This window comes from Lithobates pipiens, unplaced genomic scaffold, assembly GCF_037356315.1.
Source record: "Lithobates pipiens isolate NorthernLeopardFrog02 unplaced genomic scaffold, aLitPip1_a1.2 Scaffold_23, whole genome shotgun sequence".
In the NCBI taxonomy this organism is placed as follows: domain Eukaryota; kingdom Metazoa; phylum Chordata; class Amphibia; order Anura; family Ranidae; genus Lithobates; species Lithobates pipiens.
The window spans coordinates 142,355,806-142,368,305 of record NW_027507785.1 but is presented as its reverse complement, the minus strand read 5'-3'; the positions used below and the strand labels follow the sequence as shown (position 1 = coordinate 142,368,305).

The window sequence follows — 12,500 nt, the reverse complement described above, 5'->3', positions numbered from 1 at the left end:
GGCACTGTGGGCACTGCTGGGTGGCACTGTGGGCACTGCTGGGTGGCACTGTGGGCACTATGGGCACTGCTGGGTGGCACTGACAGGGGGGCACTTACTTTATTTCAGGATGGCACTGCGGGTGGCAGGTGGGCACTGGCAGGGGGCAGGTGTCTGTTTAAATTGCTGGCCGTGATCGGGACTGATGTCCCGAACACGGCCGCCGGCGATCGGCTTTTTTTTTTTCTCCTCGCGCTGTCAGCGCGAGGAGGAATACTAGCCGATTACCGGCTCCGTTTTATCACATGATCAGCTGTCATTGGCTGACAGCTGATCACGTGATAAGGGGTCGGGATCGACCCCTTACACGGATCGGTGATCAGGCGAGTCTCACGGACTCGCCGATCACAGAGCGCGCCGCGCGCGCCCCTCAGGGGGCGCGCAGGCCGCTCGTAACCGGGACTACGTCAATAGACGTAGTCCCGAAAATGTGGGTCCGCGCTATTGCCGTCATTTTGCAATAGCGCGGATCCCAAGTGGTTAAAAATAAAAAATAAAACGAAAAGTTCAGTATTGTGAATGCACAAAAGACCTCTTTCCTTCCCTCTTGTGTATTGTGCAGATATCCTGTCTGCTGACACCCTGTTTATTTTATTTTGTTTCTTCACCAACGATTCGGTCTCACTTATTTCCATTTAATATTCCTCCTTGATTTGATACCTATGTGAAGAATTTGTTTGTTACTCAGATTTCATATTATGTGTGGCGGTACACTGTGTGGTCATTGTTGTGGATGTCTTGTACCATTATGTTTTAATATAAAAACTTTTTCTGATAAAAAAAAAAGATATGGGGGGTCCCATCTGTCGATGCGGCTGTTTCTTGCGTGAATAGAAACCTGACCTGTCCTTTGGATAATGCTCAGGTATTTAAAGATCCAACTGATAACAAGCTGGAAACATTAATAAAAGCCTCCTTTTCCATAACTGGCGCTGTAGTGCAAGCTACAGTCGCAGCTGTGGGGTTGTGTCAGTTCCTCAAGGAACAGGTTAAGCAGATGCTTGGCCTCCTTCCCAGTGAGGAAGTGGAGAATTATGCAGAAATACCTCCAATTCTGTGTTTCATGATTGATGCGATTTCGGATTCTGTCCAACAAGCATCTCGTTTGTCTCTCCTGTTGGTACACATGCGAAGGGCCCTATGGCTAAAGAATTGGGCAGCTGAGCTATCATGCAAGAAGCATTTGATTGGGTTCCCGTTTAAAGGGGAACGTTTGTTTGGAGAAGAATTAGACAAATTCGTCCAAAAAATTTCAGGGGGTAAATCTACTCTCCTTCCAGTCAAAAGGAGCAAACGTCCATCATTTAGGCGTTCTCTCTCTCCCGGAGCATTAAGCTCTAAGCAGTGGCGACGGCCTTCTCAACCCCCCTCTACAGGAAAGGCTCAAGGCTGGGCCCAGGGGCAGAAGAAATCCTGGGGGCGAAAGCCTGCCAAGCAGAGCCCGAAAGCTTCCTTGTGAAGGGGCGCCCCCGCTCGGCCAAGTGGGGGGAAGGCTCCTGCAGTTTGCAGAAGCCTGGCGGGAAGAGATCCGGGACGAGTGGGTGGTCTCTTCGGTATCCCTGGGCTACAAGCTGGAGTTTCAGGAGATTACACCTTCTCGCTTTCTAAGGTCAAGGATACCCAGGGACCCAGTAAAGCAAAGACCGCTATTTCTGGCCTTAGATCACTTACTATCCCAGGGAGTGATAGTAGAAGTGGACCCAAAAGAACAGGGTTCAGGGTTTTACTCAAATCTCTTTAACGTTCCAAAGCCAAATGGAAGTGTCAGACCTATCCTGGATCTGAAGGATCTGAACCGATTTTTACGCATCAGGTCCTTCCGAATACAGTCAATTCGCACTGTGGTCTCCTCCCTGCAAGGGGGAGAGTTTATGGCATCAATAGACATCAAGGATGCATATCTCCATGTGCCAATTTTTCCCGCACACCAAAAGTATCTAAGGTTCAAAGGTAGAGCAGCACCATTTTCAATTTGTGGCTTTGCCGTTCGGGCTAGCTATGGCCCCTCGAGTCTTCACAAAGATTCTGGACCATCTCAAAACCTAAGAGCTCAGGGTATAGCCATCATGGCTTATCTAGACGATTTGCTTCTCATAGAGAAAACAATAGCGCTCCTGAACCACAGTGTTACCAGAACGCTAGAATACCCGGAACGCCTAGGTTGGATTATAAACCTAGAAAAGTCGTCCCTACAGCCTGCTACCAGGTTGGAATACCTGGGTATGGTTATCGACACTGCTCAGGGCAAGGTGTTTCCACCAAGGCCAAAAGCCTTGGCCATTGGGGATCTGGTGCGCCTAATTCTGGGCAGAAGATCTTCCCCCATTCGGTTGTGCATGAGACTGTTAGGGGAAATGGTCGCCTCCTTCGAGGCCGTTCCATTCGCCCAGTTCCACTCAAGGCCTCTGCAAAGATGCATCCTTGCGGCTTGGAACAGGAATCCCCAATCCTTGGATCTTCCTATGCGTCTATCCCCAGGGACACGCAAGAGCCTCGTCTGGTGGTTACAAACCGAGAATTTGCTGAAAGACAAAACTTTTCTTCCTCTTCCATGGAAGATTATTATGACAGATGCCAGCCTGACAGGCTGGGGAGCAGTGTTGGAGGAGACGTGCTCGCAGGGGAAATGGTCTGCGATCGAGAAGCTATTGCCCATAAATGTCTTGGAGATCCGGGCAGTTTATATGGATCTCATAAACTGGTCTTTCAGACTACAGGGTCTCCCTGTTTGGGTTCAGTCCGACAATGTCACAGCAGTGGCCTATATCAATCACCAGGGCGGTACCAGGAGTCTGGGATCAGTACAATTTGATTTATGCCTTCCCCCCGTGCCTGCTTCTGTCGCGGTTTTTGGGAAGAGTCAAGAGGGAAACAAAGTCGGTTCTTTTGGTAGCCCCGGCTTGGCCCAGGCGACCGTGGTACGCAGAGATCATGAAGTTGGCAGTAGGCAGGCCGTGGATCCTCCCTCTCCGGCCAGATCTGCTCTCACAGGGTCCTGCTTTACACAGTCCTGCTTTACACAGTCTGAATTTGACGGTTTGGCTGCTGAGACCCACATTCTGAGAGACCGTGGGCTTTCGGGGCCAGTCCTTTCTACTCTGGTCAATGCCAGAAAGCCGGCCTCTGGGCTTATTTACTACAAAATCTGGAGGGCATATGTTTCCTGTTGTGAACTCAGGGAATGTCATCCTAGAAAGTATGTCATTAGCAGGATCTTGGCCTTCCTGCAGTCAGGCCTAGAAATGAATTTGGCCGTAAGCACTATCAAGGTGCATATTTCGGCCTTGTCAGTGTTTTTTCAGAAACCACTTGCATCGCATTCCCTGGTGCGGGCTTTCATCCAGGGGGCTATGCGGATAAGGCCGCCAGTCAAACCTCCGGTATGCCCATGGGATCTGAATTTTGTTCTCTCAGCTTTGCAGGGGCAACCTTTTGAACCTTTGCATCAGGCTTCGTTAGTTCTTTTGACTAAAAAATTGGTTTTCTTGTAGCCATATCCACGGCTAGAAGAGTGTCAGAACTAGCAGCTCTCTCCAGTAAAGAACCGTATCTAATTATTCATAAGGACCTGGCGGTAATGCATCCCAACAGGTCCTTTCTGCCTAAGGTGGTTTCAGGATTCCATTTGAATCAAGATGTGAGCCTACCATCCTTTTTTCCGGACCCACAGTCCGCAGAAGAAGAATCTTTGCACACTTTGGATGTGGTAAGGGCAATCAGTATCTATCTTCAGGCAACTGCACAGATAAGGAAAACTGATTGCTTATTTATTTTGCCGGAAGGCCCTAGGAAGGGTCAGGTGGCATCAAAATCCACTCTCTCATGGTGGATTAGACAGATTATTTCTCAGACCTATAGTGTTAAAGGGAAGATCCCTCCTTTTCAAGTGAGAGCGCACTCAACTAGGGCTGTAAGTGCTTCTTGGGCAGTGCATCACCAGGCCTCCCTGGCTCAGATCTGTAAGGCTGCAACTTGGTCATCAGTCCACACATTCACCAGATTCTATCAGGTGGATGTCAGAGGGCAAGAGGATATCGCCTTTGGGCGCAGTGTACTGCAGGCTGCAGTTTAGGTCCTCCGGTTCTTGGCGGCCTATATATTATGATCTGTGTCTCCCTCCCCTCAATCTGAGCATTGCTTTGGGACATCCCACTATGTAATGAAGCTCCTGTGTCCCATGATGTATGATCAAGAAAATAGGATTTTTATATACAGCTTACCTGTAAAATCCTTTTCTTGAGAGTACATCACGGGACACAGGGCTCCCACCCCTCTTGGGTTTTACGTGGTTTCCTATTGCTTTACTACAAAACTTAGGTGCCTCCCATATGGGAGGGGTTATATAGGGGAGGAATTCTCCTTAATTGGGGGTTAACCAGTGTCCAATCACCAGAGGTGCCTATATAACCCACTATGTAATGAAGCTCCTGTGTCCCGTGATGTACTCTCAAGAAAAGGATTTTACAGGTAAGTTGTATATAAAAATTCTATTTTTTATGTTGTTGGCGTTGACCTGTTTTTTTTCCGCTTGTTTCCCAAGATAACCATCTTGGCGTTTGTCAAGAGGGTGAGAGTGCCCAAAGAAAGTGCCTACGGCCAAATCACCCTGAAAGTGCCCGATCTTGTCTGATCTCGGAGGCTAAGCATTGTCGGGCCTGATTAGTAACTGGATGGGAGACCGACTGGGAATACCATTCTTTTTATGCTGTTGGCGTTGACGTTTTTTTTTTCCGCTTGTTTCCCAAGGTGACCATCTTGGCATTTGTCAAGAGGGCTGAGAGAACCCAAAGAAATCTCCTACGGCCACATCACCCTGAAAGCGCCCGATCTCATCTGATCTCGGAGGCTAAGCAGGGTCCGGTCTGGATAGTAACTAATTACAGGTGCCGTAGGAATCTTTTTATATTGTTGGCTTTGACCTGTTTTTTTTTCGCTTGTTTCCCAAGGTGACCATTTTAGCATCTGTCAAGAGTTTTGAGTATGTCCTGAAGCGTTCGCCTAAGGCCACATCACCCTGAAAGCGCCCGATCTCAGAGGCTAAGCAGTGTCAGGGTCAGATGGGAGACCGCCAGGGTCTATGTTGTTGGCGTTGACCTGTTTTTTTTTTCACTTTTTTCCCAAGATGACCATCTTGGCATTTGTCAAGAGGGTTGAGAGTGTCTGAATAGAACACCTATGGCCACATCACCCTGAAAGCGCACAATCTCATCTGATCTCAGAGGCCTAGCAGTGTACGGCCTGGTTAATACCTGTATGGGAGACCATCTGTGAATACCAGGTGCCGTAGGCTTCTTTTTATGTTGTTGGTATTGACCTGTTTATTTTCGCTTGTTTCCCAAGGTGACCATCTTGGCTTTTAACAAGAGGGTCGAGAGTGCCTAAAGAGATCACCTATGGCCCCATCACCCTGAAAGCACCCGATCTTGTCTGATCTCGGAGGCTAAGCAGTGTCGGGCCTGGTTAATACCAGGATAGGAGAACGTCTGGGAATAACAGGTGCCGTAGGCTTCTTTTTATGTTATTGGCCTTGACCTGTTTTTTTTTTTTCACTTGTTTCCCAAGGTGACCATCTTGGCATTTGTCAAGAGGGTTGAGAGTGCCCGAAGATATCGTCTGATCTCGGAGGCTAAACAGTGTCAGGCCTGGTTAGTACCTGGATGGGAGACCGCCTGGGAATACCAGGTGCCAATGGGCTTCTTTTTATGTTGTTGGCTTTGACCTGTTTTTTTTGCTTGTTTCTGAAGGCGACCATCTTGGCGTTTGTCAAGAGGGTTGGGCGTGTCTTGAAGAGAATGCTTACGGCCACATCACCCTAAAAGCACCCGATCTCGTCTGATTTCAGAGGCTAAGCAGTGTCAGGCCTGGTTAGTACCTGGATGGGAGACTGCCTGGGAAGACCAGGTGCCATAGAAGGATCTGGCCTGGTTAGTGTCTTGATTGGGAGATCGCCTGGGAATACCGGATGCCGTAGGCTTCTTTTTATGTTGTTGGCTTTGACCTGTTTTTTTTAGCTTTTTTCCCAAGGTGAGCATCTTGGCCTTTGTCAAGAGGCTTCAGAGTGCCCAAAGAGAGTGCCTACGGCCAAATCACCCTGAGAGAGCCCAATCTCATCTGATCTTGGAGGCTAAGCAGCGATGGGCCTGGTTAGTACCTGGACGGGAGACAGCCTGGGAATACCAGGTGCCGTAGGCTTCTCATTATGTTTTCGGCGTTGACCTGTTTTTTTTCCCTTTTTTCCCAAGGTGACCATCTTGCCATTTGTCAAGAGGGTTGAGAGTGCACAAAGAAATTGCCTATGGGCACAACACCCTGAAAGCACCCAATCTCGTCTGGTCTCAGAGGCTAAGCAGGGTTGGGCCTGGTTTGTACCTGGATGGGAGACCGCCTGGGTTTTCCAGATGCCGCAGGCTTCTTTTTATGTTGTTGGTGTTGACCTGTTTTTTTTCGCTTGTTTCCCAAAGTGATCATCTTGGCATTTGTCGAGAGGGTAGAGAGTGCTTAAAGAGATCGCTTACAGCAGCATCACCCTGAAAGCACCCTATCTCTTCTGATCTCGGAGGCTAAGAAGGGTTGGGCCTAGTTAGTACTTGAATGGGAGACGGCCTTGGAATACCAGGTGCCGTATTCTTCTTTTCATGTTGTTGGCGTTGACCTGTTTTTTTTCGCTTGTTTCCCAGGGTGACTATCTTGGCATTTTTCAAGAGGGATGAAAGTGCCCAAAGAGATTGCCTATGGGCACATCACCCTGAAAGCACCCAATCTCCTCTGATCTCAGAGGCTAGAAAAGGTCGTGCCTTGTTAATACCTGGATGGGAGACCGCCTGGGAATACTAGGTGCTGTAGGCTTCTTTTTATGTTGTTGGCGTTGACTTGATTTTTTTGTTTGCTTCCCAAGGTGACCATCTTGGCGTTTGTCAAGAGGGTTGAGCGTGCCTGAAAAAAATCTACTATGGCTGCATCACCCTGAAAGAGCCCAATCTCATTTGATCTCAGAGGCTAAGCAGGATTAGGACCTGGTTAGTACCTGGATGGGAGACCGCCTGGGATTTCTCAATGCCATACGCTTTTTTTTTAAGTTGTTGCTTGATTCCCAAGGTGACCATCTTGGCGTTTGTCAAGAGGGTTGAAAGTGCCTGAAGGGATTGCCTACGGGCATATCACCCTGAAAGCACCCGATCTCATTTGATGTTGGAGGCTAAGAAGAGTCGGGCCTTGTTAGTACGTGGATGGGAGACCGCCTAGGAATACCAGGTGTCGTAGGCTTCTTTTTATGTTGTTGGCGTTGACCTGTTTTTTTTTAGCTTGTTTCCCAAGGTCACCATCTTGGTGTTTGTCAAGAGGGTTGAGAGTGCCTGAAGAGATTGCCTATGGCCACATCACTCTGAAAGCACCCAATCTTGTCTGATCTTGGAGGCTAAGGCCGCGTACACACGGGCGGACTGTCTGACGGACTTGGTCCGCTGAAACGTGTTTCAGCGGACAATGCGCTCGTGTGTGGGCTTCAGCGGACTTTTTCAGCGGACAGTCTGGCGGACTAAGTCTTTCGGAATTTCCGTAATATTGTCCGTCCAAACTTGGTTTCAGCGGACAGTCCGCTCGTGAGTAGGCTAGTTCGACGGACTAAGTATGGCGCATGCTCAGAAAGGATTTACACGGCCGAAGGTTGCATTGCAGTGTATTGGACGTCGAATTTCTAGTCCCGTCGTACGTGCTGTACACGTCATCGCGCAAGCTTTCAGCGGACTGTCTGTTCGTGGTGTGTGGTCAAGTCCGTTCATTCAAAAGTAGGACGGACTGTCTGTCGGATTGTCTGACAGACTTAGTTGGACGGATAGTCCGCCCATGTGTACGCGGCCTTAGAATAGTCAGGCCTGCTTAGTACCTGGATGGGAGACCACCTGGGAATACCGGTTATTGTAGGCTTCTTTTTATGTTGTTGGCGTTGATTCGTTAGTTTTTTTCCACTTGTTTCCCAAGGTGACCATCTTGGCATTTGTCAAGAGGGTTGAGAGTGCCCAAAGAGATCGCTTACAGCAGCATCACCCTGAAAAAGTCCTAGCTCTTCTTATCTCTGAGGCTAAGAAGGGTTGGGCCTAGTTAGTACCTGGATGGGAGATGGCGTTGGAATACCAGGTGCCGTATTCTTCTTTTTATGTTGTTGACATTGACCTGTCTTTTTTCACTTGTATCTCAAGGTGACTATCTTGGCATTTGTCAAGAGGGTTGAGAGTGCCCAAAGAGATTGCATATGGGCACATAACCTTGAAAGCGCCCGATCTCCTCTGATCTCAGAGGCTAAACAGGGTTGGGCCTTGCTAGTACCTGGATTGGAGACAACCTGGGAATACTAGGTGCTGTAGGCTTCTTTTTATGTTGTTGGCGTTGACTTGTTTTTGTTTTGTTTGTTTACCAAGGTGACCATCTTGGTGTTTGTCAAGAGGGTTGAGAGTGCCTGAAGAGCTTGCCTATGGCCACATAACCCTGAAAGCACCAGATCTCGTCTGATCTCAGAGACTAAACAGGGTCGGGCCTTGTTAATACCTGGATGAGAGACCACCTGGGAATACTAGGTGCTGTAGACTTCTTTTTATGTTGTTTGTGTTGACTTGTTTTTTTTTTGTTTCTTTCCCAAGATGACCATCTTGGCGTTTGTCAAGAGAGTTGAGAGTGCCTGAAGTTATAGGCTATGGCCACATCACCCTGAATCTGTTCCATCTCATCTGATCTTGGAGGCTAAGCAGGGTCGGGCCTGGTTAATGCCTGGATGGGAGACCGCCTGGGAATACCAGGTGTCGTAGGCTTCTTTTTTTTTTCAAATATAATTTTTTCTCCAAACAGGGGAAGACGGGTCCCCCGAGTACATAATGCAACAGAGAAATACAGAGCAAAAAGCAGCTGAACAATACTTGATACAGGTATATTCGCAACTGTGAGTCTGCCTTCCATCAATCATAATGATTCAAGGCACGAATAAAGTATTGTACCAAGATCCAGGGTCACACAAACCTCAGGTCCCTCCGTCATTCCCAATTTTCCACTTTTTCCAAAAGAGAGAGTGGGTGGAGGGGGTGAGAGATAGGGGAGGAAGGCAGAAAAGAGAAGGGGTGAAAGATCAGGAAAGGAGAAGAGGGGACGAGACACAATGGCAGCCACTGTCCAAGGGGCCAGTCAAGGAAAGCTCAGAGCACTAAGGTGATAGCAGGCGACATCCTTCCAGCGAGAATATAAAGGTATTCCAGATGTCCCAGGTTTGTTTAAAAAATTCTTGTTTACCTTGTGATGTGAGGATCAAGTCCTCCATTTTTTTTAATGTCCTCTATTTTCCTAAGCCAGTGAGTAATGAAAGGGGGGGGACATTTTTCCAATAGAGAGGGATGCAGGATATCGCCGCATTTATCACATGCCGTAAAATTGATTTTTTTGTACTTCTTAATGGGAATCTGTGAATGGGGCAAGAGAAAGAATGCAGCCTCTTCCGGGATGGAGAAGTCTGTGAATTTTTGTGTTATGCATCGGATCTCTGTCCAGAAGTCCACCAAGCTGGGGCAGGACCAAAAAATGTGGATCAACGTGCCCTCTTCTTCTCCACACCTCCAGCATATGTTCGAGGAAGAGGGGAATTATTTATGCAGCTTTGATGGTGTCAAATACCACCTGGTGAGAAGTTTAAAATTTGTCTCCTGTATCTTCGTGCACAGCGAGGTTTTGAGAGCCAAAGTGATAATGCGTTGTCTCTGTGCTGGGGAAAACAAGCAATTAAGGTCCTTTTCCCAGTTGGACAGACAGGTTAAGTGTGGGTGATCTGTTTGAGAGAGAATGTGGACCAAAGGGCCTTCGCTCCTGCATAGAGTCTCAAACTCCGTCTGAGGGCGTGCGAAAGTTTGAGTATTGGGGATGGAATGGAAAAAATGATGTTGTTGCGCCGCTCTCCAAAAAGGCAGTTGGAAAAGCCCTGTCGGATCTGTTAGGGTTGAGAAAGAAGGTCATTTTCCATCAATGACGAATTTAGACGCATGGTCTAGGTTGGAATTTCTAAGTGGGTCCCCGGTTCCATGTTCGGATGGCCACGTATAGGGAATAGGGGGGAAGTCAAAGACGTGAGTGTGTTTTGGGTAGCGATCAGGTGACTGACTTTCAATGAAGCCCCTATAGTGGGATGTGACGTCAATTCTGTGGGTAAATCCTTATAGCACCACATGGCGCTTCTTAGCGGAATTCGGGAGTGAGATTGTCCGAGTTGCACTCAGAGCTTAGAAAGTTTGTTTCCATTCCAGTCCAATACACGCCCCAGATGGGAGGCCAGGTAGTAGCATCGCAAGTCAGGGAGAACCAACCCTCCCTGTTGTTTAGACAATGTCAGCTGTGACCACTTAAGTCTGGGATTTTTGTGGGCCCAGTTAAATTGAGTGAGCAGGGATTGAGCTTGCTTAAAAAACGGGACTGGAATCTGGATCGGGAGAGCTTGGAAAAGATAGGTAAATTTAGGGAGTATGTTCATTTCAATGAGATTGCATCTCCTGAACCAGGAATGGAGGCCAGAATGCCACCCGTGAAGCAAGAACCTAAGTACTTAAGGGCTGTATGGGTCCATTTAAATCGAAAATTGGACTACAAGTCTAGTAACGTTTGCGGGGGGACTTCGACCCCCATGGCCTCTGATTTCAAGAAGTATCCCGTATATCTGTAATTCCCGAAGGAGATTTGGCAAGGAAACTCTGGGATTCGTCAACAAGAACAGCATGTCATCTACGTAGGCAGATGTCAATAGTACCCATTTGGAGTCCCGTTATGTCTGAGTTTTGTCGAATTGTGGAGAGAAAGGGTTCCAATGACAGTCCGAATAATTGGGGCGACAGGTGGCAACCCTGTCTGGTCCCATTCCCGATGTCAAGGGGAGATGAGAGCACCCCATTCGCTTTGAGTTGAGCTGAAGGGCGTGAGTATATCTTACTTTTCAATGCCAGCATCCGTTCACTCAGACCTATATGGCTAAGGACCGAGAACATGAATGTCCATTTGACCCGATCAAAAGCCTTCTCGGCATCAGTGCTCACGAAAAGACAAGGGGTCCCAGATGACTTTGCTTTATGGACCAGGGTAAGCACCTTAATGGTGTTGTCCCTATCTTCCCTGGTGGGAATAAAACCTAACTGGTCAATATGTATAAGGGACTGCAAGTGCTGTGCCAATCACGTAGCGAGGATTTTAGAGAATCGTTTTAGGACCGAATTTAGGAGGGAAATTGGTCTGTAGCTCTCACATAGGCCCGAGTCTTTGCCCTCCTTAGGTATCAACGAGATGTGGGCTCTAAGGGTATCCTCAGGAAAATCCCCATTCGAGCTCAGAGTATTCAATAAATCCACCAAGCGCGGGCCGAGAATAGGGAGGAAGGTCTTATAGTATTGTGCGGTATATCCGTCATGGCCCGGAGCCTTACCCACCTTCGAAGGTCCCACGGCCATCTGGACTTCTTCCAGTGTGATCGGGTTCTCCAAGTACTCCCGTGATTCCGATGAGAGGGTTGGTAGACCAGAACCGGTTACATATCTGTCTATATTGTCCTGTCCAGACCCTGAATCGGGCAGGTTGTAGAGATCAGAGTAGCATTATTCAAAGACTTTGGCTATTTGGGTTGGGGTAGAGGCCCTCTGGCCATTCTCATCTATCAACTGTTGTATGTAAGAGGCAGATTTCAACTCCTTTACCGACCTGGCAAAGATTTTTCCGCATTTGTCCCCTGACTCCTACATCAGTTTACGACAAAATTGGAGTGCCACTTTCGCTTTATAATGGAGTAGGTCAGTAATCTGGGTACGGAGTGTCCCCAATTCAATCTCTAAGGTCTAAGGTCCGTGAGGGGGCATGTTTATGTTTCGCTTCCACAGAGGCAAGTTCACAAACCAGATTAGCAATTTGTTCCTTCCGTGTTCGTTTGATGCGTGCCCCGTGCCTGATAAGTACCCTGCGGAGTACTGACTTGTGAGCCTCCCAAATTATCCCCGGGTGGCAGTTTAGTTTTCTTGGAAATAAAGGTCCAATTCCCTGGTCACATCTGCTAAAACTTCCGGTATCTGGAGGAGGCTCTCATTAAGGTGCCAGAATAGAGACCTAGGTGAGGGGTTCCTAGAGAGGGTGTAGGTAAGGTCTACAGGAGCGTGGTCGGACCAAGTAATATGGCCGATGGAGGAAGAGCTCACCAAGTGCAGTTGGTCATGTGGAATCAAGAAGAAGTCTATCCTCAAGTATGATTTGTGAGGGGAAGAGCAAAAAGAGTAGTCCCTTTCCCCGGAGTGTTGCAGACACCAGACATCAACTAATTGGTCATTCAGTAAACACTTAGTAATCCGCTTTCTAGAGGAAATGAGGAGCGAGGAGCAAGAGGCAGAAGTGTCAACCGATGGCGAAAGGGGACATTAAAGTCCCCACCTAATATCAACTGGCCCTCCCGAAAGTCACATAAT

At 48.0% G+C, this 12,500-nt stretch overlaps 7 pseudogenes; all 7 read left to right on the top strand.

Moving 5' to 3' along the window:
- The first annotated feature begins 5,428 nt into the window (after positions 1–5,428).
- LOC143928930 (5S ribosomal RNA) lies at positions 5,429–5,547 on the top strand (annotated as a pseudogene).
- Positions 5,548–5,833: 286 nt separating this feature from the next.
- On the top strand, positions 5,834–5,952 carry LOC143929136 (5S ribosomal RNA; annotated as a pseudogene).
- A 160-nt stretch (positions 5,953–6,112) lies between these two features.
- LOC143928501 (5S ribosomal RNA) lies at positions 6,113–6,231 on the top strand (annotated as a pseudogene).
- A 952-nt stretch (positions 6,232–7,183) lies between these two features.
- LOC143928865 (5S ribosomal RNA) lies at positions 7,184–7,302 on the top strand (annotated as a pseudogene).
- A 981-nt stretch (positions 7,303–8,283) lies between these two features.
- On the top strand, positions 8,284–8,402 carry LOC143929032 (5S ribosomal RNA; annotated as a pseudogene).
- A 100-nt stretch (positions 8,403–8,502) lies between these two features.
- LOC143929066 (5S ribosomal RNA) lies at positions 8,503–8,621 on the top strand (annotated as a pseudogene).
- A 100-nt stretch (positions 8,622–8,721) lies between these two features.
- Positions 8,722–8,840, top strand: LOC143929015 (5S ribosomal RNA; annotated as a pseudogene).
- Positions 8,841–12,500: the final 3,660 nt, after the last annotated feature.